Source organism: Anser cygnoides, chromosome 6 (genome assembly GCF_040182565.1).
Source record: "Anser cygnoides isolate HZ-2024a breed goose chromosome 6, Taihu_goose_T2T_genome, whole genome shotgun sequence".
Lineage (NCBI taxonomy): Eukaryota > Metazoa > Chordata > Aves > Anseriformes > Anatidae > Anser > Anser cygnoides.
In genome coordinates this window covers 26,515,668-26,541,535 of record NC_089878.1, presented here as the reverse complement: position 1 = coordinate 26,541,535, position 25,868 = coordinate 26,515,668, and the positions used below count along the sequence as shown (strand labels likewise).

The 25,868-nt window shown below is 41.6% G+C and overlaps 1 protein-coding gene and 2 long non-coding RNA genes across 4 annotated transcripts in view; 2 read left to right on the top strand and 1 right to left on the bottom strand.

The window, feature by feature from the left end:
* MYLK (myosin light chain kinase) overlaps positions 1-3,872 on the bottom strand; it is a 212,298-nt gene extending 208,426 nt beyond the window's left edge. The window contains exon 1 of one of the 2 annotated variants that reach the window (XM_013171240.3): positions 3,712-3,872. The gene's annotated coding sequence lies outside the window, so the exon portion shown is untranslated. The remainder of the gene's footprint in view (positions 1-3,711) is intronic. The other variant, XM_048072380.2, reaches the window with a different exon arrangement.
* Positions 3,873-4,070: 198 nt separating this feature from the next.
* Positions 4,071-7,341, top strand: LOC136791056 (uncharacterized). The gene is made up of 3 exons (XR_010832227.1): positions 4,071-4,249; positions 4,614-4,732; positions 5,228-7,341. It is a non-coding gene; the product is annotated as an uncharacterized lncRNA (long non-coding RNA).
* Positions 7,342-13,878: 6,537 nt separating this feature from the next.
* Positions 13,879-25,004, top strand: LOC106029899 (uncharacterized). The gene is made up of 3 exons (XR_010832226.1): positions 13,879-15,125; positions 15,734-15,852; positions 24,723-25,004. It is a non-coding gene; the product is annotated as an uncharacterized lncRNA (long non-coding RNA).
* Positions 25,005-25,868: the final 864 nt, after the last annotated feature.

Genomic DNA, 25,868 nt, shown 5'->3' with positions numbered 1-25,868 from the left:
TAAGGAGTTTTGGGGGAGGAGTTTCTGCAGACCCTTTTAAATTTTAAAGCCTGCCAACAGGATGAACAAAAGGTAGATTAGGCTCACATGATAAATCCCAGTAAACCTGAAAAGCCTTTGTTAATAAGTCACTAAAGGAAATTTTTTTTCTTAGAATTTCTGCTCACCAGAAGCGAGAGTTAAGATTATTCTAGTTTGTTTAGTCTCCAGCAGCATTAAATGGGTATATGCCTCATGGAGCTCTTAATCTCCTCATTTGTATAGAGCTCAATTCTCCTTTCATTCTTACTAAAGAAGAACCAGTTATTTCTAGCTTTTAAATAGGGAGCAGCTGCTGCAACTCAGGAGGCAAAAAACATTTATGAAATCAGTCAGGTCTCCCTGGAAAATTAAAGTGGCACTCTAATCAGTTTTCTGTTTCCAGTTCTTTAATAGCAGCAGCATCAGCAACAGAGATACAAGCACATTTTCATTTCATTTTGGTATTTCTCTCATGTAGCAGGTTGCAAATGATCCTTTCAAGTTTCCATTCATAAGTTAGTGTTCAGTAGCTTGTTCACAGAGCCAAATAGCATGTTAGCCTGGCAATTAGTACAGTCTTCTGTTTACAGAGAAGCTTAATGAAGACATTATTAGAGACAGACCTTGCTGTAGCACTTTCAACAGACCCCTTACAATTGCTCAGAAAAGATACAGATTTTAGCAAAACATATACTGTAATCACAGACAATTTAGATAACATTAAATTTGGCAGAGGGCTGGCTTATAAAAAAAAGTCCAGAGTCTGTCCTACCTGGATCCATCTGGTTTCACTAATAAATCCTGTTCATCACCACAAAGCACTATAATCATCTCTCTTCTCTGTCATGCAATGCTAAAGTCCAAATAGCACATGTAATCCTAATGTACATCATGGACTGATATCCACCAGTGAAGTGGATTAAGGCAGCTGTGCAAGGCTTGCTAAGATCCTGTCTGGGACTCTGGATGCTACTGTGGTCATTTGGGCTCAGAAAAATATTGTAGGTAAATAAATAAATAAATAATCAATATCTACTGCAACAGGTGTAGCTACACCTTGCAAGAACAATCAGAGAAAGGACATTCTGTTTTCCACAGGGAGGTTAGAAATGAATAATTTAGCAACAAAGACAGAAGAGGATATTAAGCAGCCATGGAAAATAAATAAATAAATAAATAATGAACACCACCATTATCTTTGTTACAAACCTCCTAACTCATATCTGTGGAATACAGTTTGGGAAAACTATGGAGTACAGCTCTGAACAGGGCAAAAGCAAATAACTCCAGCATGTTTTAGTATGAATTTGACAAATTCTTGAAAAGGAGATGAGTCTTTCTGCAAAATCAGGATTAAATGGTTCAGGGTCGGTTCCAGCCTATGCTCAGCTCTGAACCCAAAGCACATAGGAGAGTCCAGCCACCACAGACTGTGGCTCCCTGTTCTCCAGAGGTCCTACCAGAATCTTCATCCATCTGCCTGCATGCTTGTCACAAAGAGAGCTTCTGAGCACACTTTCCAGATTTAGACATCCAGAACTTTAAGGCGTAGCACATGAAGCAGCTCTGAACTGTATTTACATCTGCATTTTGTTTTAGGAGGGCTCTGAAAGTAATTTGTAACTGTTGGTTTGTAGTCTAATACAGTGTTTTTGGCCTGCATAAGGATATCGGAATGGATTTTGATTGACTGTAAAAACAGGATCATCGCCCAGAGGAAGTCCTTATGGTCTTAAAGAAGAAGGAGGCAGAATAGAATAACAGACCAAAAACCAGTGAAAAATCATGCATCTATACAATTTAACTTAAGCAAATGACAATGCGTAATCACTGCTTATTCCAAACTTAATAAATTTACTTTCAACATTATACAAGCAAATCAACAGAACTTCACTGATTTATTTCCTTCATCCTCCTTTGTACCACGTAGCAAAGCAACTGAAGTTATGGAGAGATGCTTGCAACGGCAGAGTATCAGATTTCTAACTTCCTTTGCAGCAGACCTTTTAAGATTTCCCTACAAGACCAATAAAAATTGGGTCAGTGATATTAACTAGTGTGAGCCTCCCACATTTATAGAAAATCCTAGCTGTGATATATGTTAAACTAGGCATGTTCTTCTGTTCATGTCTCCCTAAAGAGGTTAAATACCATTAACATACCGCACGTCAGCACGGTACGTGGCTGCTCCTCTGGTGGTTAAAATACTCCTCCTACAACTAACAAAGTCACTCCGATGACTTCTGGCGTTAGAACACTTGTCCTGCCGGGCTGGAATGCAAAGTGCTAAGGATGAGTGCAGCATAGATGTATTACGGAGATGCGTTACAATGAGCACCATATACCAAAACTGCAGCTCAGATAGCTGCTAGCCTGTGTCACTACACAAGAATTGCATTATGAAGAACCAGAAAATGCTGTGGATATATGATAGATTAAAATTACCAGTTCGTGCCATCTGACAGTTATTAGTAAATATACAATTCTGGTTTAAAAACAGAAGACTCCTAAAGTGCACTGTAAAAGCCTAGTTCCAGGAACATCTCAGCAAATATGAAGTTTCACAGGAAGATGCATGCCATATTTGGCAAATAATAATGCAAGTCATTAGGAAAAAATAAAGACGTGTAAAGGAAGTAGGGGGAGGGAGACAGTCCCTCCATTTGGGATTTAAAATGTGAGAGGGACGACTCCTTCCCTAACAGTGTCACTGACAGAAATGGTATTTCCAGCACTCCAGTAAGAGAGGGCATCGTCTGGGGTGTGTGTGGGATGTCTTAGTAGGGAACACACCGTCTGCATGTCATGCAACTCCTTGCTCACCCTCCATAGGGCTCAATACTTGGGAACATCTGAAGTAAGATGTGTGGAGCCAGGTATTTGCATTCCTCCTTTCAGCCATTCCATTTGCGGAGAGCATAATCTGGGCTTCAAAACACTTGATTCTGCTTCCCAAATCTGGGAGAATTATCCCTATGGATTTGCTCTGCAGAAAACTGGTCTGGGGCTAAAAAGCATCTTTAAGCTGCAAAGGAAGGGAAAGGTTCCCTGTCTTTTTGTCCCCAATCTCCAGCCCCAGCTATGCCACCCCCTTCTAGCCTGAACGCAGGGAGCGGTGCCAGGACGGTATCCAGATGTGCACGTACAGGAAAGAGTGTTAAATGGCAAAGCATTTATTTTATTTTTATGGCAAAGCAGTCCCCAAAAGCACATTGCTCCATAGTGTGAAGGCAGCATGCAGAGAAGTGATTCCACCTCCTCCCCTCTCCCAAGTTAATGATTTCAAGCTTTCATCTCCTTCCCTCATCCTCACACATTGCACTTTAGTGTTGTCACCGGGATTCATCCTTTCCTGAGACAGTAAGAGAGCTGTGTGACAAGGTACAGAGTACTGTGAGAGGAGCAGAAATTTTAAAAAATAGAAAAGAGAAGGGGGAAAAAAAAAAAAAAAGAGAGCCCAACACGTTTTGTCTGAAGCACGAGAGACCTAGATGCGCGGTGCAGGAACATTTCAGCGTGCCTCCACACAGGCACCCTGGCATTTGAAAGGCTCCTCAGCCCAAGCAGAGCCCGAGAACCGACCCTCGCAGCCTCGCCTGCAAACGCTTCTCCTGCCCGAGCCCCCGCTACCTGCCACCGGGGAACGACAGAACTGCTCCAAACCCCGCACAAAAGATGCCCAGTACTTACAGCCCGGCTCGCCCGCTCTCTGCTCAGCGTGCCCCGGGGAGGGGAGCCCGAGGGGAGCGCTTCTCCCAGCGGCAGCCCCCCGGGAGAGCCGGGGGGGTGGGCGGCAGCCGCACCGAGCCCCCACCCGCCGGGGTCCCGCGGCTCCGCCGCTCCCAGCCCGGCATCTGCCTGCCCGCTCCCCCCGGAGGGGCAGGTCTGCCTCCTCCTCCCCGCCTACCTCCGACACCCCCGGGCTGCTTTCACCCGGCGATGCCCGGCGTCCCCCCGCCCCCGGGCTTCCCCTCCGCGGCTCGGCACCGGGAACAGCCACCCGGTCCCTCCCCGGCGCCCCGCTCGCCCGCAGCCCCCCCGTTGCGTTCCCCCCATCCCGGGGGGAAGCGGTGCCCGGAGGCGATAGAGGCTGCGGTCGGCGAGGCTCCCGGCAGCTCCGCATCGGTGCCGGGGACGGGCAGGGAGCGGCAGGGAAGGGGTGCTGAGGGGTGTCGCGGGGTGCTGAGCGCTGCCGAAGAGGGCGCAGGGATGTGTTTGGCTGCGCAAGGTGTGCGCTGGGGTGCAGGCAGGGCGTTTGTGGGTGGGGGGCATCCAGAGCAGTTTTGGGGTGCCCGTGGAACAGGTACAGGACGCATATCCAGGGGGTGAATGGCACACACAGAAGGTGCGTGGGAAGGGCTGTGTGGGACGTGGAGAGGATGCCTGAGGGGTTTACAGGGGTGTGCGGGTGTGCATGGAGTGTGCACGTGCCAGCAATGGGGTGCCCTCCCTGGCACGCAGGGGGCTTTGCCTCCCCACCTCACCCCCAGGGCCTGGCTGGGGCTGGTGCACCAGCTTGGGGTGTCCAGACCTAGGGTGGGGGGGTTGGTTTGAAAACCACTTCACTGTTAACTGTATCAGGTGTTAAGTAGTGCCAAAGAAGAACAGATGAGAGATGGGGACAAAATGAAACCTCCTCCACACCAAGACCTAACTGCTGCTCCCTAAGGTGGAACAAGAAACCCTGAAGAAGAGGGACAAGGAAAGCCAGGTAAGTGGCAAACTTAAACCACTTCATATTCCAGTACTTTTAAAGGCTTTTACTTACTCATTTTAAAAAACACCTGACTTTTCACCTGAAATGAATTCATAATGAGATAATACAAACACGTGGGGATAGATGCACCGAAAGCCCAGGTTCTAGGGATAAAGCCTCACCTTTCCGTCACCTTGCATTCTTCTGTGCTGCCATCAAAACGCTGCTAGGTATCCCAAAAGTGGTTCCTAGCTGCTACGGAAAAGGGAAGGCGCAAGCTGCAGAGGACTGGGCTCTGAAACGCCTCTAGGGGCCATGGAGCAAACCACAGGCTCTAATTCTTTCCCCCACCCCATCTCTTTTTCTGCTAAACAGCGGACAACTCAGAAAAACGGGGACCAGATGAGAAAGTCACAGCAAAGCTGCAATTTGCTGCATTAGTGATAGGAGCTTTAAATTGACAGAGACCTCAATGTTTTTCATTTTGATCCTGAGGTGATTTTTTTTCAGCCACCGATAGAGGATGTACATGTCCTGCAACCTGAGTAGGAGACAAGACAAGATGCTGCTTTTTCCTGGTACATCATCTGTGTTACTGAGCACAACCTCTGCCAAGGGTGAAAACATCTACCAGTATGAGCCTATGAAGAGTTGTAGCCATCTCTTTAGTTTCTTCCAAGTGGAGTAGAAACTGAGCGAATGAGGAGGAATTGCTAGGAGGAAATTGTGTGCTGGCAATGATGCTTTTCTTACCCTTTATTCCCTTAAATTGACTATCTGCTGAGAAGACAATAGGCTTTCACTGTTTTAAAGGTTCCTGGGACTTTTTTTTTTTTTTCTCTTTTTCAAACTTGAATGACTGAGAAGAGTTCTAAAGAGAAGTGTCTTTATTTCCAGAGTTTCCGAATACCTCAGTTCTCACTGTCTCTGTTGAACCTCCCTCATCAGATTTATACCTTGGTAAAATCACAAAGAGGTTTCAAGGAAATTTTAAGAATATCTGTAAAGCCAGGCTTTTACATCTAGGGTTTTTTTTCCTCCTTAGTGCACAGTGGTGACATATCTCAGACTGTACAGATATGTTTCCCTTTAGAGCAAAGCAAGCAAATGCACATAAATCCCTGATCCCTGCTGAAGTGTGTGACTGTCTATAGTTGATCCTCCTCCCCTGTTGCACATGGCAATACACATGCATGTCATGGGCACGTCAGCTGTTTTATAAAGAGGTACATCTTATGCAATTGTTTTCTTTCTGCAGATAAATGACTATTTGCCATTAAAATTAGGAAAGAACACAAACCCCTAATAAACCCTTGTAGAGCCTCCCATGAGCTCGCTTTGACCTTTTCCATGTCATAGCTGACCAAAGTCTGTGCTGGCAACATATTTTGATAAAGTTTTCTTCTCAATATTTTTAAGCATGAGCTCTGAGAAGATGCTGCTCTGCATCATACTCATGCTTTTCTCTGCAGATTTCTAGTCTAGGCTTCATGAAACTCCTTTCCTGTAAATGTATGCATGTCTTACCAGTTGAGAATCGCTGCTCTAGACAATCTTGTAATAGCATCACTGTCTCTGCTTTCAATTTAAAATGATTGCTCAGGCCTTAAACACTCACAAAGAACAAGGCCCACTGTTGCCAGTGAACCCACATCTGCCTTCAGCTGGGAGGGAGGAGTAGGAGACACTTGAATCGGGATGAAAGCCACTGAGCTCCATAAGGAGAGCAGACGGTGCCCCTGCTGGGTTTCAAGGGATTGACTCATGCTCAGCAGAACTCACTCACATATTTCTCTCTCTCTCACTCTTTTTTCCCCTCCTGTTATTTTGTTTGCACGAGTCAAATCAAGAAGTAAAAAAAAAATAAAAATAAAAAAAAAATTGGGGGATGTCCCATCCTACTAGAAACCAGGATGAGGTAACACTTCACATCCTGTCATAGTATCTCCCCAGCATCCTTGCTAGGGCCATTTAACTTCAGGCTGGGCCTTCATTCTGAGGGTCCTCCAGGAGGTACAGGAGCAGCAAGTCAATAGAGCCACTTCTGTAGGTACTGATCCTAAGTCAAGTCAAGCTCAAAATAATATATTATTCACATATCATATTTAATGAATATTGCTGGCTAGAACAGGAGTGCATTCTCAACTGGCTACTTGAGGTTTTGGTTTGTTTGTTTGTTTTTAATTGTAAACATTCTTCATGCAGCTGCTCCAGGGATATGTTTAGGAAACAGTGGCTGACTGTATTTAAAAGATTTCAACTCATCTTGACCTACATTTAGATTTCCGTAGCTTACAAGCCAGGGCTGTAACCAGTGAAACCCTCAGAGAGCTTATATAGCTTCTGTAGGGCAAGGCACAGGAAACAAATGAAGGATGAAGTTACCCAGCTGAAGTGTTTGGAAAAGTGAGTTACTGAGGCTGAACTACAGGTTCAGATGATTATCAGATAATTAGGAGCTCAAAGAGCAGAGCTGTGTAAAGGGAGCAAAGATAACCTCTCTCTCCTTTGCCTTGTGCTTTCTTCCAGATTCATTCTCTCACTTGAAGTCATACAGTAAAGTCTTTTAGGCTCCTTTCAGCAAGAAGTTCATAAGGTGCCTAACCACAACTGTAATTTTATGTGTTTCTTTCTCACTCAAACTTCTACTTCAGAAATTAAGTATAGTGCTAGTTCTTGATACAACCCTTATTAACAAGAGAAACTGGTAGAATTGAAGACGCTAAGGAAATAACTTTGTTGGGAAGGAACACATTCATCCATTTTCCAGAACTTTCTTTTCTCTTCCTGGAATGCAGGGGCCTATTTTTGCAGGGTGTAAGCACTCATTTTAAAAAGCAATGCAGCTTCTAGCCTCTTGAGACTAGAAGGTAATCTTTTAAAAGTTACTATAATATCTTCCCAAATCTGCAGGCAGACTAAATTATTATCCCCCATCCTGCTCGTGTCTGCTGACTGCGTATGTCGAAGGTATTGAGAACCTTTGTGTTTCGTGCTGCAGAGATTGAGCAGCTAAGGAGGCAGGAAGCCAAGAGGTCAGGCCCACTAGGTCAAGCACAATGCAGCGCTAACACTGACATATAATGTTTAGACCAGCATCAGTTCACTCAGCTCAAAAGCAGGAAAAAAAATGAATTAGATCTGTCAGCAAAACACCACAAAAGAAGTGTGTGCCCATCTGGTGAAATATACAGGTATTTGAGTCTTTATAAATTTAGGTTTGCTGGAAAAAGTTAACAGGGCTGTAAGCATTTGGCTGTTGGGGGAAATTACAGGTTTGGAAACTCATCAGATGTTTTAGTCCCTTGTACTTAGAGGTTGGAATAATGTATAAGCAAAAGGCACAAACAAGGAAAAGCTGGTAATTTCACTAATTTTAGTAGAAACTAAAATGTAAAACTTGTGTTAAAACCTGACATTTCTGTTCAAACTAGCAGGCCAAATATCTTGTCAGACTGCAAGAATTCTTCACCATCATTCTTATAAAGCCACTGGTGGTAGCAGATTAGTTCCACTTTCATACACTAAAAGCATTAAAAACATTAACTACTACTGGCCCTTGTTGAATTAAAGCCATTAACGGAGTGCTACTGGTATTCATGCAAGCCAGGTGATGGATAAAGGGAGCGGTTACTGTGTGTTACATAAAAACTTATTCAGAAACAGGTGCTGACTGTGTCTAGATTGACCCTACAAATGCACGGATCAATATAAAGGCAATAGGAAGGCAACACAACCACTCTACATCATGCAGTTAACTTTACCCTTTTCTTCACAGAATGGAAACGGCCAGTAACTGTGCTTATGTGGAAGACTACAGCTTTTTTTTTTTTTTTCCTCCCTTTTTTTTACCCCTGAAGCTCTCACTTCAGCCAAAGTGAGTTCGAATTGATGGGGAGGTTCTGAGATGAATTGACGGCTGGAGGAAAATCTGCAAGTATGCTTATTAACAATTTCTACCAGAGCATACTTATGTTCTGCACAAGTAATGATCCAGAACTAGAAAGCATCCATTACACAGAGTTGAGTTAGTGCCCATTCCATACAGAGAACAGCCAAGCTAGCTACAGAGTATAATTTACTGTTATTACAACCTTCAGTCTCTAATCTCAGTTTCTAGCCTAAAGAAAGAAGCAGTGGTAATGGCTACATGGCTACAGCATGATTACAGAGATGTACAATATTCTTGCCTTCTTTTTTTTTTTTAAATATAAAGTTTAAGAGCAACATGGACATAATCAGTCTTACCCTTGGGCAAGAAAGAAACAACTCGTCCTAAGTCTTCTATAACACAAATCCGTTACACTGAAGAATTAAAAGTAATATATTCAGGTAGTATATTTGAAGGTTGCCTAATTCATGGCAATCAGATTGTTGTTTGACAAAGCTCGTAGTAAGCAACTTCAACACTTACAGGAGAGTAACACAGCATTCGTAAAGCAAAAGTTTTTGCCAGGAAATTCTATTGTAATTATCAACCAATACCCAAACAGAGGAAATGCAAGAGGATGTTAGAGTTGTCTGGAAATGCAACGCATACCTGACCATGGCCACATTTGCGATTTCCAGCCACCCACAGCAGAAGTTCCACGGAAAAAACTGACCACCTACATTTTGGAAGCCAACCCCCATTCCACTGTAACTGTACCTAGGTTTCTGGATTTATAGCTAGACCTCCCTTGTTGAGCAGGTGTAAATATGCATCTTGTGGGCTTGTGGCTTCACAGAGGATTTCCCAGCCACTGTCAAAATGACTGTGTCTGCACATCATTCTTATGTGGAACATATGTCTCAAGATACCATGCGGAGATCTAGGGCGAAAGAAAGCAAATGTTTTCTTTACTTGTCCCCCTTTCATCTTTTTCCCCAAGAGGGAAAACAGTTATTTTTACCAAACATAATGAGAGAAACTAATCCCGTTATATCAGAGCCCTAGCTGAGAGTATTGTCAGCAAATTCCATCCAGACTAAAAATTTGAAGTCCCTGTGGTGTGTCAAATTTCTGAGACTTCAAGCTAAAAAATGAATTTGTATAGATTATCTAGCTAGGGCTTTAAGATAAAGCTGGCTTCTCTGAAAGAAATGTGTTTTACACAGTGTTAAGTGTTCTGGTTCCTCTTTTATTCAAAGGAAGCAAAGGAGCTTTGTGAAGAGTCTTCAATAGCCTTTTCCTTTTAAAGCTGTGGAGGAGTTCCAGCCTGTCTGTTGCATTGGCTTAAACTTTGTTTTTCTCCAAAGCAAGAACCCTTTAGTTTTCAGTGGCTTCCACATTTTTTTCCTCCTTCTTTTGTGAAATGTGCCAGTGAAGTCAAGTGGGTTGTATTAACTTAACATTTTTCCAAACATTCACACTCAGGACCAAAAAAGGGAATATTTAATAAACACAACCAGGAATATGTTGGAATGTTGATCTTCTGATGATCACAAGAATTTTCAGTCATAAGGTCTAATTAAATATCCCAAGTTGGAAGTGCTTCCAGTGACTGTTACGTCTCCTTGTTATCTGGTCAAATATTTTTAAGTTAGGTCAAGTGGCTTCTGCGCCAAAGCGATAGTTTTAATGCGAATAACACACATGTGAAGAGACTGCAATAAAATTTACCTAGGCTAGTGACATTTTGGCATCTCAAGTTTAATCTGGCAACGTCAGCCTATCTTCATGCACCAGATGCTAACTGGCAATGAAACAGCACTGTGGAGGTAATCACAGGTGTTTGGTTATAGCAAAATGTCTTAGTTTGGGAGAAAATCAACAACAACAACAAAAAAAAAGCACACAACAGTGTGCATGGTCTGGTACGGGAATTTGTACTACCATTGCTGATATTCATGAATTTTGATGCAATGAGTTTAAAGAGAAACAAAGACATCACATAGAATGGTTTGCCAAAAATACCATACGATGTTATTATCTAAGAATAAAGCATTTTTTTTTGCCAAGATTAAATAAAGAAAACAGAAATGAAATCCAGAGATAACAAATGACTAATTAACCACTTCATCCGATTAGGAGCAATAGAATTCCAGTAGCACTCAGATAATCGGAGCTGCTTTGAATTAGCTGGTAAAACAAAAAAACATTTTAAGAGACAATCACTGCCTTAAGGAGCATCTCATCTAAGCAGACAAGCCAGACAAAGGAACATCATTGTTTCAGAATTAGGGAACTGAGGCACAGAAGAATTGTCTTGTCTGCAGCCAGTCTGTGGTAAGATAGTAATTAAATGCAGATCTCCTTACCACATGCACATTCTCCATTTATATTCCAACTGGTCAGCTGAAACAGCCTTTCATTACTGCTCTATCAACATACCAAGAATTACACAAGACCATGAACATTTTATATGTTTGCTTCAAACCAACTTCTCTTCCTACCACAGCATTTAAAAGCATGTAGCCGGTGAGCAAACACTTACATAGACGCAATGAGGTCCTAAACCCAAAGAGCAGGTCAGAAGATTATGATCCACCTGGAGACTCCTCCCCTTGCAAAATTCTCACTGACTTCATATTTTGGACCCCCTACTTCCTTTTGCAGGATCAAGTTTTTCTTTAAAAGATCTTTAAAAACATTTTCTGCTTTTCTTCCTGTAGGAAGAGGAAGTCTCATTTACTTTAAGCCAAGGTCTGCCTTTTCACTGTATTCTTATGGTGCCTTTCCTCGTGCAGTGAGTGGCACTCCACTGTCCAAACACAGCCACCAGTATCATTCACAGAGCGAATCAGACAATCATAACACCCCTAAAGACAACACATGCCATTACCAGGTCTACCATCAACCAGCAGAAGTCAAGAATTAATCAGTCCTATTCATAAGTGTCAAGATATTCTCTGGGGGAAATTAAGATACAAGAAAGTTTTGAGAGAACAAAGGAAGTTACAGCCTGGCCACTTCTCCTAGCTCAGTGGCCCACGTTCATGAGGCCATTCACAGGCAGGTTCTGCTTCTAGGCTGCAGTACAAGAAGGAACACTGCGGGCTCCTCTGCTCCTCCTGTGGTGAGGGCTTTTCTGATAAAGATCTGTGAAAACACTTCACCCAGCAGGATTTCCAGGTCTCCTGCAATCCAAAGAACCAATCGCCCAAAATCAGACCTTCTGCTTTACTAAACACAACCTTCTCAGAAGCATCTTTATGTTATACATTTGTGTATTTTATTCATACACATTATAATCCACTGGGATTGAAGGAGAAAGCACTTTGAGACCAAACACAAAGCACTTTGAGACCAAACACGAGGGCCTCCACTTGCTCACAGGAAAACCAAGAAACTGTTTAAAAATGTTGGCACACAGGCAGGGATATAAACAGCGTTTCAGTTGCTGGAAATGAGGAATAGTAATAATAATAAGAAAAGGCAATAGAGAACATTTTGGTGCCTGCTTCTCTTCACTCAAAATCTAGAACTTGCTTGAATTTACTTTGCACCACAAGAAGTTCAGTCAGCACAGGGGAAATTTTCCCCGTTGGGAAACAAGTCTGCGATTCCTTTGAAACCTAGGGGTGCTAAATTAGGATCTGTTACCCTCACAGCCTCTGGGGTGATGCTCCAGGTACAAGCATTTGTACAGGAATGCTATAGGATATGGGGTGTGCTTACAAAGAAAGGCAGCCAGCTCAGCTTGAAGACTGAGTGCTGTTGGCGTCCAGGGACTTTCTCACACTAGTTCTGATCCCAATGTGTTCCATGGCAGTCACGTCTATAATCCAGCCTTGTGCTGGGATTTTTTCTTAAACAAATGTTGGCCACTGCCCATCTGATAAAACTTAGAAATGGAAACAGAAGAGTAATTTGTGCTGGCTTAAATTTTGCTCCTTACAAAAGCCACCCTATCCCTTCCCTCCCCAGGGAGGGTTAAGGGACTCCTGGAGCCAGGGTGCAGGACTGAGCACTGCTCAGGGCAAGTTCTTATTCCTTCTTTGCCCCTGCAATAGGTAATTACAACAGCCACACTCCGTATCACCAACCACCCAGTTAATACATCCTTCTGCTGTCAGCATCTCCCACTCACCAGAGGAGACGGATCGGAAGTATAACCGGTGAGAGTTACGCTGAGGGCAGCCTCTTTCAGAAAATTCCCCTCCAACCAGGCCACCACTGTGCAGGAGCCACTAGCGAAGGGGAGAACCGGAGCCCTGGGATCTGGGGAGCCAGAGAGCCGGAGCCGCCCGCCCTCTGCTGCCCGCTGCCGCAGCAGCTGGGAGTTTCGGAGCCCGGCAGGGCAGCCTGCAGCTGAGCTTAGTTTTCATTGAGAATATAGAACGAATTAACTCTATCCTGAATACAATAATTCCCCATCTAGACAACTTCCGAACCAGCAAGTGGCTGGCAGAAGGAAGCAGCGAGCTCCATCTACCAGAAAATAACGACGATCGGAGCTTGCTGCACGAGCGCTATCACTAAGCCGTTAGCAGTTGCAGAGCAACTCTGCTGCAACCAGGGCAGGGCTCCCCGAGGAGGGCAGTGGACAGAAAGCAGCTGACTTCACCACGTGTTCACCCTCGAGCTAAGTGCAGAAAGCCTTCAGAGTGTCCCTGAAATTTTGAGCTGAAATGGGGCAGACTCAGCAAGAAATGAGTAACAGCCCAGAGGAGCGCATAGTGCCAGGAGAGAATTGCGCTCGTTTCTTCTCAGATCTCTCTGCTGGCCCTCCTGGCCCCACCCCACATGCTCTGTGCAGAATATACCACACCTGTGTGCACCCTCTCCTACCACTGCTCTTCTGGTCCAGCATCACTATGAGTTGTGGTGCCAGGGGCAGTCTCCCAGTACCATTTCTGCTCTTTCCTTTCACCCATGCTAAAATAGAGGTTGTTGAAGATAAATTTACTGTCTACCTTGCAGCAGAGAATCTGCAGACACCAAAGTTAGCATCTCTTTTCCCTGCAGCCCTACGTGACACATTGGATATTCAGCTCACTTCTGACTGAAAGAGCTACTTTTGTCAGAGCTACTTTATGTCCCTGTAGTTCCTCCACTTTTGGAAGCCAAATGCAAGTGAGTACACATACAGTAAACACTGTTTTCAGACAACATTTATGCAGCTTGGCAGCTGTACCGAGCTGTGCCAGCTCTGCCAGCCCCAACCCCAGCCCCAGCAGCTGATCCTCAACCCAGCACCAGGACAACCTGATCTCTGTCAGGCAGCAGCATCGCAGGATGCATTGCTGTTGTTCAGCAGATTAACAGCCCGATTCACGGGGCACCAGGTGAACAAAGCATGGCTTGCTGCTTGTCTCTCTTGAGTATCTTGAGCTCTTGAGCAATTGTAATTTCAGGTTCTATTTTTTTTTTTTTTCGTGCAGAGATTTATCAGACATCTTGCCTGTACGGATTCTTTTGATCTCAGAGTATACGTGCATGCCTGCAGCAGACTTTTGGAGCATTTATAGCTTGCTCTCTTCTATCCAGCTTCTAACTTACACGAAACTTGTAACAGCTTAATTAGCTTGTTGTTCCCCCACTTCTCACATTAGCTTGAATCAGACAGAGTTCAAAAGTCATTAAGGGGACACAGATACTGGGATCATATAAGCCTTGTTTCCTTAATAAACTAAATTAACATTTCAGATGGTGTCTGGTTCTCATTGCTCACAGTCTAGACTAAACAGGCACATGCAGAGCAGGCAACGTATGAGAGCTCAAATTTATTTTTATCTTTACTTCATTTTCGCAGAAAAAAAAAAAAACAGTTTCACAATAAAAATAATTTTAAGTGGTTTTGGGGGCAGCTCAAGAGAATGGTTACAGAAGTAGCAGTTTTTCCATTTCTATGTTTCCAGATTTATTCCAGCGTAGGACAATATTCGCCAAAATTAGGAGTGCCTAAATTTAATTCCCATTAGATTGATATCCAGTGCACACAGCACTGATTTTGAAATTTATTTTGATTTTTAGAAGAGATATCTAAATTGTCTTTTGAGGGTTAACCAGGATGATGAGGAAGAAACACATAATCAGATATTTAAAAATAAATATTATACAGAGGTGCACATCGATCAACAGAGGTATGTGTGCTGGCAGGGAATAGGCAGTAATCTGCAAACTAATGCTGAGCTTGCAATGAAAAAAAAAAAAAGCAGGAGAAAATCAAAGGGGTAGCTTTGAAGCATACTCCAATGTCATGGCTGAAGGACTCCATCATCAGACATAAAAAAAGGAACAAAGATGGATATTGCTTTATTAGTGCTCATAACAACTGGACGTGCAGTGAGACAGTTATAATAAGCTGAATACCATGAGTTAATCCATACATTTTTTTTTTTTCCACAGGGGCACTGAAGCTAATATATACTGGCATTAGCTTCAGTAATTACTCTATGCAGGTGCATATATTTGCTATGCTTGTAGCCAGCTTTGATGCTGCTCCAACACAAGCTGTTAGCAGGGAAAGGAAGGCAGCTGTGGGTAGGTATTTTGTACCTGGCGTTCATTAAGACTTCCAGTATATACCCCTGCTGGAGAAGCTGGAATTTGACTCTGGTGAAAGTGTGTACTTTGTGGATTTCATTTCTGGAAGTGTTCTTGACACTGAAAATGGTGACTAATGCTCTGTTATTCCACCATAAGGATTAACCAAATATTCAAGTCTTCTCAAATAATGTTGTGGCTGTATTTTTTTTTTTCCTTGATGCATACATATAAAAATACACATTTGTGTCTGAGTGAATGAGTGTGACTGTCTTTAGCACTAAGGCAATATTTAGTCATTAAGCAGAAATCTGGAGAAAGGCTGCTAGCTTGCCTCTCTGACCTTCAAAACAGACCAAGATGTCATTGCAATGCAGATGTCAACTCTGATTATTATTTTCAAAAACAATTGTTTTGAATGAGCTTGAGGTATTTGAAGATTGATAGCTGCGACAGCTCAAAGGGCGTCATAGTTTTGGCGAACTGCAGAAATAAAGGATTGAAGCATAAATATCTTAACAGACATTTTCTTCCAATGAACACTATTTTCAAGCTTTTCCCACAGTTTCAGATATGTACTAACCACAGCTTGCTTACATCCCCAGACCTCTGATGTCATCCCATCAGGATGGATGTTTCTACTGGAGTGCTGCAAAATGTCCAACTGTAAAAATGAAGTAACAAAAGGCCCCAAATGAGGCAATATTAAAGGTGTGAAATCCAGGTGAATTATGTTAATATTCAGCTATTTATCAGTATGCTTGTACAACAAATAAGGTTCAGTGTTTCTCCCACTCTCAGTTATCTATTTTTACATGCTAAGGTTTATCCATGTCCCTTGAAGATTTTTATGCAGATTTTTTTTCTTATTGTTGTTTGTTTTTAAATTTAAATGCATTTCTGATGCATCTTAATTATTCTTAAATCAGATTATTGCTCAGGCTGCTTAACTCACTAGTAGTACTGATTTAGCACCCTTAGGGCCCACCTTCTCAGACTGAAAGAACAACTTTACTGTCCACCTGCAAATTCTAGAAGGCGTGGGAAATGGAAGAGGAATGGACATTTCCAGACTTAAATAGAATGTCTCCAGACTTGTCAATTCCCATAGCTTTTGTAGGTGTTACAAAATACAGTTACATTTTTATCCTTTAATGAAAAAGAGGGAGGTTTACTACCAGCCATATTTCTGTAAATACATCTAAGTTGGAAATCATTCCTACTTCAGCTCAAACAGTGCAGTCATTTCACCCTAAATCATCCACAACACTGGGGTTAAAAACAACCAAAAAGGACTACAAAATCTACCTGCAAAATAAACTGCAGAAAAAATCCCTCGGCCAATTAATTTTGTTGTCAGAATTTTATTTTGAACTGGAGCTGTTTGACATCTTTATATGTTGTATATCTTGCTTTTATCCTGGAGCATGTGTTCATTGGTAGCAAAAATATGTCTCTCAGGTTAGCTGAAAATTGGAAGTTGGAGTAACTCAGTCACATCAAAGTGAAATGTTTTCACCACATCTACACAGCTCAAGAGAAATTTTAATTTCTTTATTATGGATTTACAATATAATTTGATTTGAACATCTCTCTATGTCTCAATTTCCCTGCTTCTAAATGGAAGTTCTAATAATAACTGGTTACGCTATTCCTTGGCAATTTTTCTAGACTTTCAGGACTACAAGACTGACAGTCTTTTCCTCTATATGTATTCCCCATCTTCTAAAACAGAGTTTAGTTTGCAGTCTTTTCGTCTCATACCAATATGATTAATCATGTTGACTTCACAGAAAAATGGCCTTAATTAATTAACAGAGTAAGCTGGAGACTCCAACTCAGATCAGAATCCTATTCATCAGTAGAGGCATTCAAGTGCTAAATGATTTGCAACAAGTCTCACAATAAAAGCTTTAACATTTTTTCCAATGCAATAGATTATTTTTTTTTCCTGAGAGATTTCAAAATAATTAGTTAAATGTCTAAAGAACAGAACATGTGAATTAATTAATCAATTCATGGAACTATGGTTTGTAGTAAGTTAATCTCATTAAGGCAAATTTAATGAAAGGTTGAAAACAACAATTGACCAAATATAACATGCTAAAACCACAAAAAGAAATCTGCTTTCATTCTATACTGAGAACTGGTGAAGTATTAACAGATTGACTGTTATTAACCTAAATTTACCTGAGGCTTTAGACTCTATAGCTGCTCTTGGAAAGCCCATTTCCTCTTAACACGGAATCTTTATCTGAGTCATAAGCTTTGTCCAGAACTCATTTGGCTTCAATAAAGCCGAATGAAAATTTTTATTATTTTTATGCAGGTAACATTGTCTGCTTTTAATGTGGCTATGCATGTGTGCAGTTTAGAGAAAAGGTAAATAAGAAGGGACACTAGGATTGTAAAATGATGTATGGTACTAAAGAAAGCCTATCAGGCTGTCCTGTTATTGTGTCTGCCATTATGAGACTATGGAATAGCAACTGAAACTTCAGGGCAACGTATTTACAACAGAATGAAATAGTGCTTATTATCCCAGAATATAAACAGCTTTCAAGGCACAAATGCCTGATAGCATTGAGGCCAAAAGGTTAAAAGAATTCCAGACCCAATTAGCTCCCTGTGTGAGTGTTAAGAACTTCTCTAGTTTTGTTATACATTGTGTTAGTGCATACAAAATTCAAACTTACAGTTCAGGATATACCATAAGTTGTGTAGGGACAATACAGTTAATCTGAAAGTTTGGCAGTAAATATAGAAGCTTTGATGCTGAGGCCAAAACCAACATTAAAAAAATATATATTTGGAAGGAGAGAAAACAGAAAAATAATTAAATCTTAAATTTACAATACATTAATTTACAGTACATTGGGAATTTTTGCCAAGTGGAGTAAAAATAATGCCAAGTGATTAGAAATAGATCTAAAAAGCAATAAAAGAAGGAAAACTTAGTTTTGGAAAATCTAAATCAATAGACAAAAAATCAATAGAAAAAAAAAATGTCTTATTAAGGCGTAGGAAGGAGCCTGGAAAGCCCCGCTGTTTTGAGGAACAATGTAAAGAACAGTAGTTTGCAATGTGGCATGACAACAACAAGAAAGATGCAGCACAAAAGGAGTAGCAGGGAGAAGTACCTGCCAGGCAGGTGGGATGTGGCTGCAAAGATAGAGCTGGTTGGCTCTATGCTGCTGGGATGGCTGTATCCCTCTAGAGCTATACTGCGTTCAGCTCTGGGCACTTCATTCGCTCCTATGGTGAAGTTGCGTAGGGACTGGAACCTGACTGATGAGGAAAGGGATTCATTTGTTCAGCAATTTGGGTAAATCTGGCCTAATAGAGCAGAGGAACAGTCTTTAACAGTTAATATTTAAATGGTGTTAGATGATGGTTGTGGGAGTGTGGCCGTGGGGTCGACAAGCCCCATGGTTGGTGATAACATCGGACTCTTAACGATGAGGCCATCAAGAATGTAAAGAGTTTAGCTGGGTGTTTGCTGTTGCCGGGCAAAGTTGTTGACCGATGAATAGTTAGTGGAAAAGTACTGCCGTGGGGCGAATAGTATAAGAAGGGAGCCTGTCCTCAATAAGGGAGATTGAAGTTATGCCCTCAATAAGAGAGAGTTGAAGTTATGTCATCGATAAAGTAGTAGCAGTTACTGATCCTAAAAGAACCCTGGTGTCCTTGTGCTCATTACGCCACAGATGGTGATCTAGTGCTTCCTGGTGTCACTGGCTCTCTCTCTGCTTTCTGGGCCTTGCTAGAGGGCATTATTAACATCTGGCTTCTCTGTGTCTTGGAAGATGATGCCACTAGTCGTCCAAAAGACCTTTACAGATTGACGGGAAATTATCCCATCTCCCAGCATCCCAGATATGCCTTGGGTTGCAGGCACCCAAGGGCATTATATCTTCACTACCATTTTAATTAGATTTGATGTTTCCACAGAAACAGCATACCTCATGCCTGCTAGAGCTAACTGCAATCCTTCATAGGACCAGACATGCTTAAAAAGAAAACAAAAGCATTCTAGCAATGACTCAAAATAAATTTTTAAAATTTTAGGAGAAGCCTAAAAGTAATAGAATATAAATTCTGGTGATACTTAGCTGCGAAGTGCTCCCTTAGACGTTTCAATGACTCAACCATCCTGGAAATGGAGGGATATTATCTAACCAGCTAGATGTCTGTTCCTGTTGATTGCACAGAAACTAAGATAGAAATGTTCTCCCTCTCTCATCTGATTTTTTTCTCTCTTTCTCTCTTTTCACTCAAATCTTTTTAGTCCCAGCCTAACTTTCACTGCCATTCACTGTACTTGTAATAAGCCAGGCCCATGCCCTTTCCTTGAGCAATGAGGGAAGAGATTGTATTCCTAGATAGGTGTATCTAATGAGATAGTAATTATTATCTTACCTTACAACCTTTAGAACATGCATTCATGCTTAATTAGCATTTCGGATGATCAGAACGATACCAGGACAGCTACAAAGCTTCAAAAGTCATATACCATAAGAATTATTAAGTGCATGTATATTTTATAAAACTTACGGTCTGCCCTTTGACCTCTTCAGGAAAATTTCATATGAAATCTAATGGTGCAGGCAGCAGGTCCAGCATTATTGCTCAGCAGGAGAAGTACAAGAGAAGGACTATTCCCAGGGCAGCTCCAGCTCCACAGGGGAACGTCTGCTTGGATGCCAGGACCATCTTCTGCCAACTCACACCTTCTCCAGTGATATAGGGTATATTTTAAGCTTCTCTTTCCCCAAAACATATAACTATGTTGAAAAGAAAATAAATAAGCAAAATTCAAGTATCTCTGCTAGTACTAGAAGTAGAAAAGTATGATTTCCTGCAGATTTGTCCAAAGCTCAGGTCAAAAATAGCTGGCAGAGTCCCACTGTCAAACAAAACATGCAATTGCTTAAGGAAAAAAAGTACTATGAAAAATCCAGATGAAAACAGGAGCTTAGCAAGAAGTTTAATAACTCCTTGTCCAGACTAATTAGAAATAGTGGGAACATTCAAGTAGGAACATGCAAGTAATATAAAGTTGTCAGGAGCTGTTCCTAAGTGCTAACTACTGGGACCATTCAGCTACATTGGGATTCGCCAGTCAAAACAATGTGTTCAGTGGTGAATGTGGTAAAGTTGAAGTGTTTTGTGTTTTATCTCAACAAATAAACCCAAGTTCAGTACTCTAGGTCTTATTTAGTAGGGATAGTCAAATGGTAAGCAGAAAAGTGAAGGTGTAGGGTCTAGAAATTACGTGCTGTAGTTAAAGCTTTCTTATGTTTACTTGGCTTGTTTCACAGATAAGAATTTTAACATTTATTCAATTACTTGTTCTGTATTACTTAGATCTTTGCTTACAATCTCTAAAGCCTTTGCTACATTGGAAAAAATATACTCTAGTGAAAAGTTTTATTTTATGTTACATACAAAGCCTCTTTAGAAGTATGATAATGCAGCTTAGTCTTGAAACACGAGGCAACTGCTCATTTTACTCTCACTGTTAAAATGTATGTAGCTTTGCACAGATCATATCCCTGCCATCAGAGTTAGGTTAACAATTTATGTTTGTCTTTATACACCAATAGAATAAGTGGTGATAAAAGCAAAGATTTCACCTTCATAAAAAATAAAAATGAAGCCCTCTGTCTTGTAATAGTGATGCCACACTGCATGTGTGATTTTTACAGTATTTCCTCAAAACTGGTCTTCTATTACTAGATGTAGGTTATAGCTAGTGCATACCTGAAAAGGGTAATGCTTTTTTGTTGTTGTCGTCATTTGTTTGCTTGATTGATTTTTAAGAAAATATGGAAATAAATGCTTTTCATTCAAATCTGGATACCCCTCTAGCAGTAGTCCTAATATTCCCTATATCAGTGGTAGCCTTAGGTAAATACACTGGGACTGAAGCATGAGAATGTTGTAATTTTTTATTGATTATGGATGGAGTGGGAAGAACAAGTGCAAGCTTAGATAAAGCACCCCTTCAGCTATTAGTTTCTCTATTACGTAGTGCAAGAACTGCATAATCTGAGGAATATAGGTCCTGATTCTAAAACAGACACAGAGTGCCTCCACAGCCTTGGAGCCCAGATACTTAAGCTGATCTCAAGAGCACTCACTTTTATAAGCATTCTTTGGAGAACTTGGCTTGGAAATGCAGCGTCCCCGGAAGTTAGAGCCACGATTTATAATAAACTACCCACAGACATTCAGATGCCATTATGGTAAGAATTTATTTCCTCCAGTGGGTAACCAAGGTAGACTCTTATTCCAATAAAGGTTGCATTGGAAGGAATATGGGAGCAGAACCATGCCTGATACGATATATGCAAGGAGAGAATTATGGCAGGAAGGAAAAGGAGAGGCTTTAATATATAAGTGTAAAGCCACACAGATTAGATGAAGAAACCTACAAAAGTGTTCTCAATGTTAATGGAATGATGTTACCAGATTTGATCAACCATAAGTGTAACAATGCACAGAAAGAATGCATGAATTATAATCTTGATTTAAACGCCAATATTTGCAAGAGGTGAATGGGAACAATCAGGCTAGCCAATGTCTCCTTAAAATGTCAGAATAACTTCTTTAGAAACTAAAATTCTGCAAAACCACAAACATGAAATCTTTAATGACTAGGCGTACTGCACAGCCAGACTGTCTAGAGCATAGGCTGAGAACGATCAGCTTCAAGCCTTGTGACCCAAGTAATGAATCTTCTTGCATGCCTGTAATGTAATCTTCAAAAGGATAATTTTTTTTCTGATAGTTTTTGGAGCACTGACTGATTTTTCAACAAACCCCAAAAACAGTGCAAAATTACTTTCATTTGCAGTCCTCCCAGGCCTTTGTATAAGGAATCCTAGTACATTTGAATTGGACTAAGTAGATTTCTATTTAAAAGGTGAAGAAGCTGCTGCTCTGTTACTTCAGTAAAGGGGATCCGGCTGAAGAAGCTGACTAGGATAAATGTCTAGACTTTTATAAATGGTCTCTGGATTTTAGAAGCAAAATGTTTCTCATTGTGGCTTCTTCTGTTGGATAAAATGACTGTTGAAACTGTATTTGAAAGATGCGGCCAAATCCAAAGTAACCACTTTCTGCAGTTAGGGTGAATGACAACAACTTTTGTTGTAGCTGGGTAAAAAACATTTTATTTTTTTTTAGAAATGCCCGGAGCTATTTACAAACGAAGAAAATTAGATCACCATCAGATAACGTTTAGAAATGGTCCCTTTTGTTCTGTCATAAGCATGAAATGTAGAAGCCATGCAAGATCATACTTGCAGACCTTTGTGCAAGAAGGGGCTAGCACTGCAAGCAGAGGACTGTCCCACCACTTTTGGAACATTTGGTGGAAGTTTCTAAGAAAGCCGACAGAATAGATTTTAAAACCGTCTCAGTAATTTAAAATATTAATAGTGAACATGTGTTGTGACTGCAGTTAATTAAGTCTCGATAAAAGAATCTGTGTGTAAACAATTACACACTCCCTAGAATATTTCCTGAGTGGCACTAACAATAGCAGTTCTTCCACACATGGCTCAAGATGGTCTGCAAGAAGGGTGTCTGAGGCTCCTCAGCTGGTTCGTGGTGGTGTTTCCTCCTCTCGATGCCCCAGCCAGCTGCTAGGAGAGAGGCTCTGCTGTCCTCAATGTGCCCTGAGCCTGGCTCTCCAAGCGGTGCTTTAACAGGGATGATCTTAACACTCATGTGAGGATTGGAGCTGGGCTATTGGATGGCAGAGACTAAAGTGAAATAAAAATGGTGATGGCATGTCAGGGAGTGTTTAACCCTGAGGTGTGGATTTGGTGAAAACATTGCATTAGCGTGATGGGGCTGTGACTCTGGTCCATATGCAACCGTGAAATCGCGGTTGGCATTGCTGCCTGCTCTTACAGCGGGAAGGTAGCTGTTGGCAACACCTTCAGGTGGGGCTTTTAAAGACTTCTTAACAACATAGTTGTGGCTGCAGGACCTTCTTCAGGAATGAATGTTCCTGGGAAGAACTCAACTAGGAAGCTCAAACAGGCAAATGCCAGTGTTTGCTCAGGATATGGTACACCAAGCAGATGGGATTGAGTGATGATATCTTTTCAAAGGAAAAATAGCAAGTACTCTTGAAAGAACTCAGTTCAAAATCTGATCTGACCATATAACTCCTTAGTCAATGGCTGCTGTAATCACTGAAATTCCAGCTTCATGACTTAGGGAAGCTCCAGTTGTCGCACAGACATTCCTGGTTTTAAACCTGGAATTGGTGGCAACATTCCCATGTGCTTGTGCTACAGAAAATGAAAATGAATATCACTAGCCCTTTAATTTCAAACTCAGTTGCAGGGGCCAGTGGAAGATATAAAAATGCCATGGTGAAAAATTCCTTGAACAGAAACATCGACTTAGGCTGGAGACAACACTAGTGCTGGATAGAGCCCAATATCATGGTGAACTGCTGCATCTCTGCATGTTGGGAGGGAAGGGGGATGAAGGGTGAAGATCTTCGCAGAGCAATACTACTGTGTTGTCTGTCTGAAGTCCTGGGGGACAGAGCAGAGCTCTTGGCCCTGCTCCGTTTGTGTTTTTTGGAAAGAGGGTGCTGGGGTAAGGGTGATGTTGGGATGATCTTAGTTCTGGGATTCGGTCTGAGAGAGAACTGGCATTCCCTAAGGAATAAAGAGAACCTGAAACTGATATTAAAGCTATTTATATTCTACCTTATGCCAAGAAAAATATTTTACACTTAGCTTAATACCATAATTGAGAGTCCAAAACCATCACTGCTAGCTTCTAAATAGAGAACAGAATCTGGGAGGAGGCAGTAAGAAAATATATGTTTTGGCTGTATTATTGCAGCATGGAGGTAGCCAGAATTCATCACAGGCTTGAACAAAACCAGGAGTCTTAAAAGAAATACTACTTCTAAGTAGTCTTTAGACATGCAAATACTTTAAGGGCCTATAAACCACATAATGTGAGCTTCAGTGCAGATGGCTGCTACGCTCTAGCTACAGCTTAGGCTGCTCTTTTTCTGGTGAGTGAAGTACCAGTTTTTACACTGTCTTTGGAGTATAGTGTAGAGAACACCAGTAAAGGATGTTCTCAAGGGTGCAAAAAGGAGATTATCAGCATGTCTCAGTGCTGGTGAACTTGTAATCCTGATGGTGTACCTCAAGACCAGGCATTGCAGCAGGGCTGCGCATGAGGAGTGAAGTGTTGTGTGTGGCCAGGACCAACATTTGAGGGTAGGACCAGAGAACCCATGGGATAATACTCTCCACTTTGTGTCCTGATAAGCAGAGGATTTGGTTTTCACCTTGGTGTTTGTTCTTCAAACATCATGTGCAAGCTTTCACTGAAGATGCGTTTAAGTATGAATGCAGCAGCTGTGTAGATTTACAATTCACATTTGACACCATCCTGTTTACATACGATTCCATTACCGAAAAAAAGATCACCAGGTAAGTGTGGCACTTCTGTTAAATTTCTGAAGGGAAATCAGTACATGACTATGTGGATTGACTAACTCACATCTGCACAAAGATAATCTAGTGAATATTGCTCTCCTCACAGCTGCACTATAATATACCAGGAAGACCTTTGAGGCCTTCTGGCAAGAATCATGGAGAATTGCCAATAACTGAAGGTGTGGACTACTTACAGAGGTATCTCTCCCTTGCCTACACTGCAGTAACAGATGAAAAGATCTACAGTGACTGCACTTCTGAAAAACGTTACAGACTGTAGAAATAGGGTCCATTTTCACCATTTAAAAGAAATCCAAAGACCAAAAACTGGGAAATCTGATTTCTTCTCTACCAAAAAGATTTCACAGCTTATGGACAATGTGTGTCTGTATACCATATGTGTATACATTGGTACAACCATCGTTTTTCTTTTAAGTTATTAAAAAAAAAGCATAAACTATTCTTTATTCTGAAGAAAGATCTGTTCAAATGTAATACTGATTGGAGGCTGGGAGAAAGGCTATGTTCTGTTCAGGCTCCTGGCTGGTTACTGTCACCCTCAATCCCTCCTTAAAGCTGACAGCCCGGGGTAAGCTCAGCAGTGAGACCACGTCTACCGTTTGAGTCCCCTGCACCTGAGGCTCTGCAGGCAAAATCCCTGACTCACTTGTGTAACCAAAGACTACTGAATATCCCTGAATCTGGCTGAAGAAAAACTGACTCAAGGACTTGGTTGTGCAATGAAATTACTGAAGGAATTTACTGAACTTTGGGGAAGGCAGACACTAATCTCTAGCACAATTTGACTGTCTTGATCAAGAACAACTTGAGATGGCCTGCCTGAGCTTAACTGGAAACAGGTCATTAATGTCGCAGCCTGATCTGCCCAGGATGGTTAAGAGCCCAATCTGTGTTTGGCTTTAATGCCCTTGAGCTGACTTAACGTTCTCAGTTTTTGGACATTCTGGTTCCGGCACAGTGGTGGGTGTGCAGAACTGTCCCAGCTGGTCCAGCACTGTCCTTGCATGTATTCACCCAGTACTTCCAGATAGTTGCTCCAAGAAGTTATGGAAAGCGGCTGAGCAAAAATGTTTTTAATGGGCATTTTGGCTGTTCACTGTATAGCAAGACGGAGCTCACCAGGGCAGCACGTTACCATCAAAACCCATTCAGACTTGAATATTTCTCTGCCTTGTTTGGGGAGATCATTGAAGTGACTAAATTTAAGATTTTTTATTTTTTTTTTTTTTAT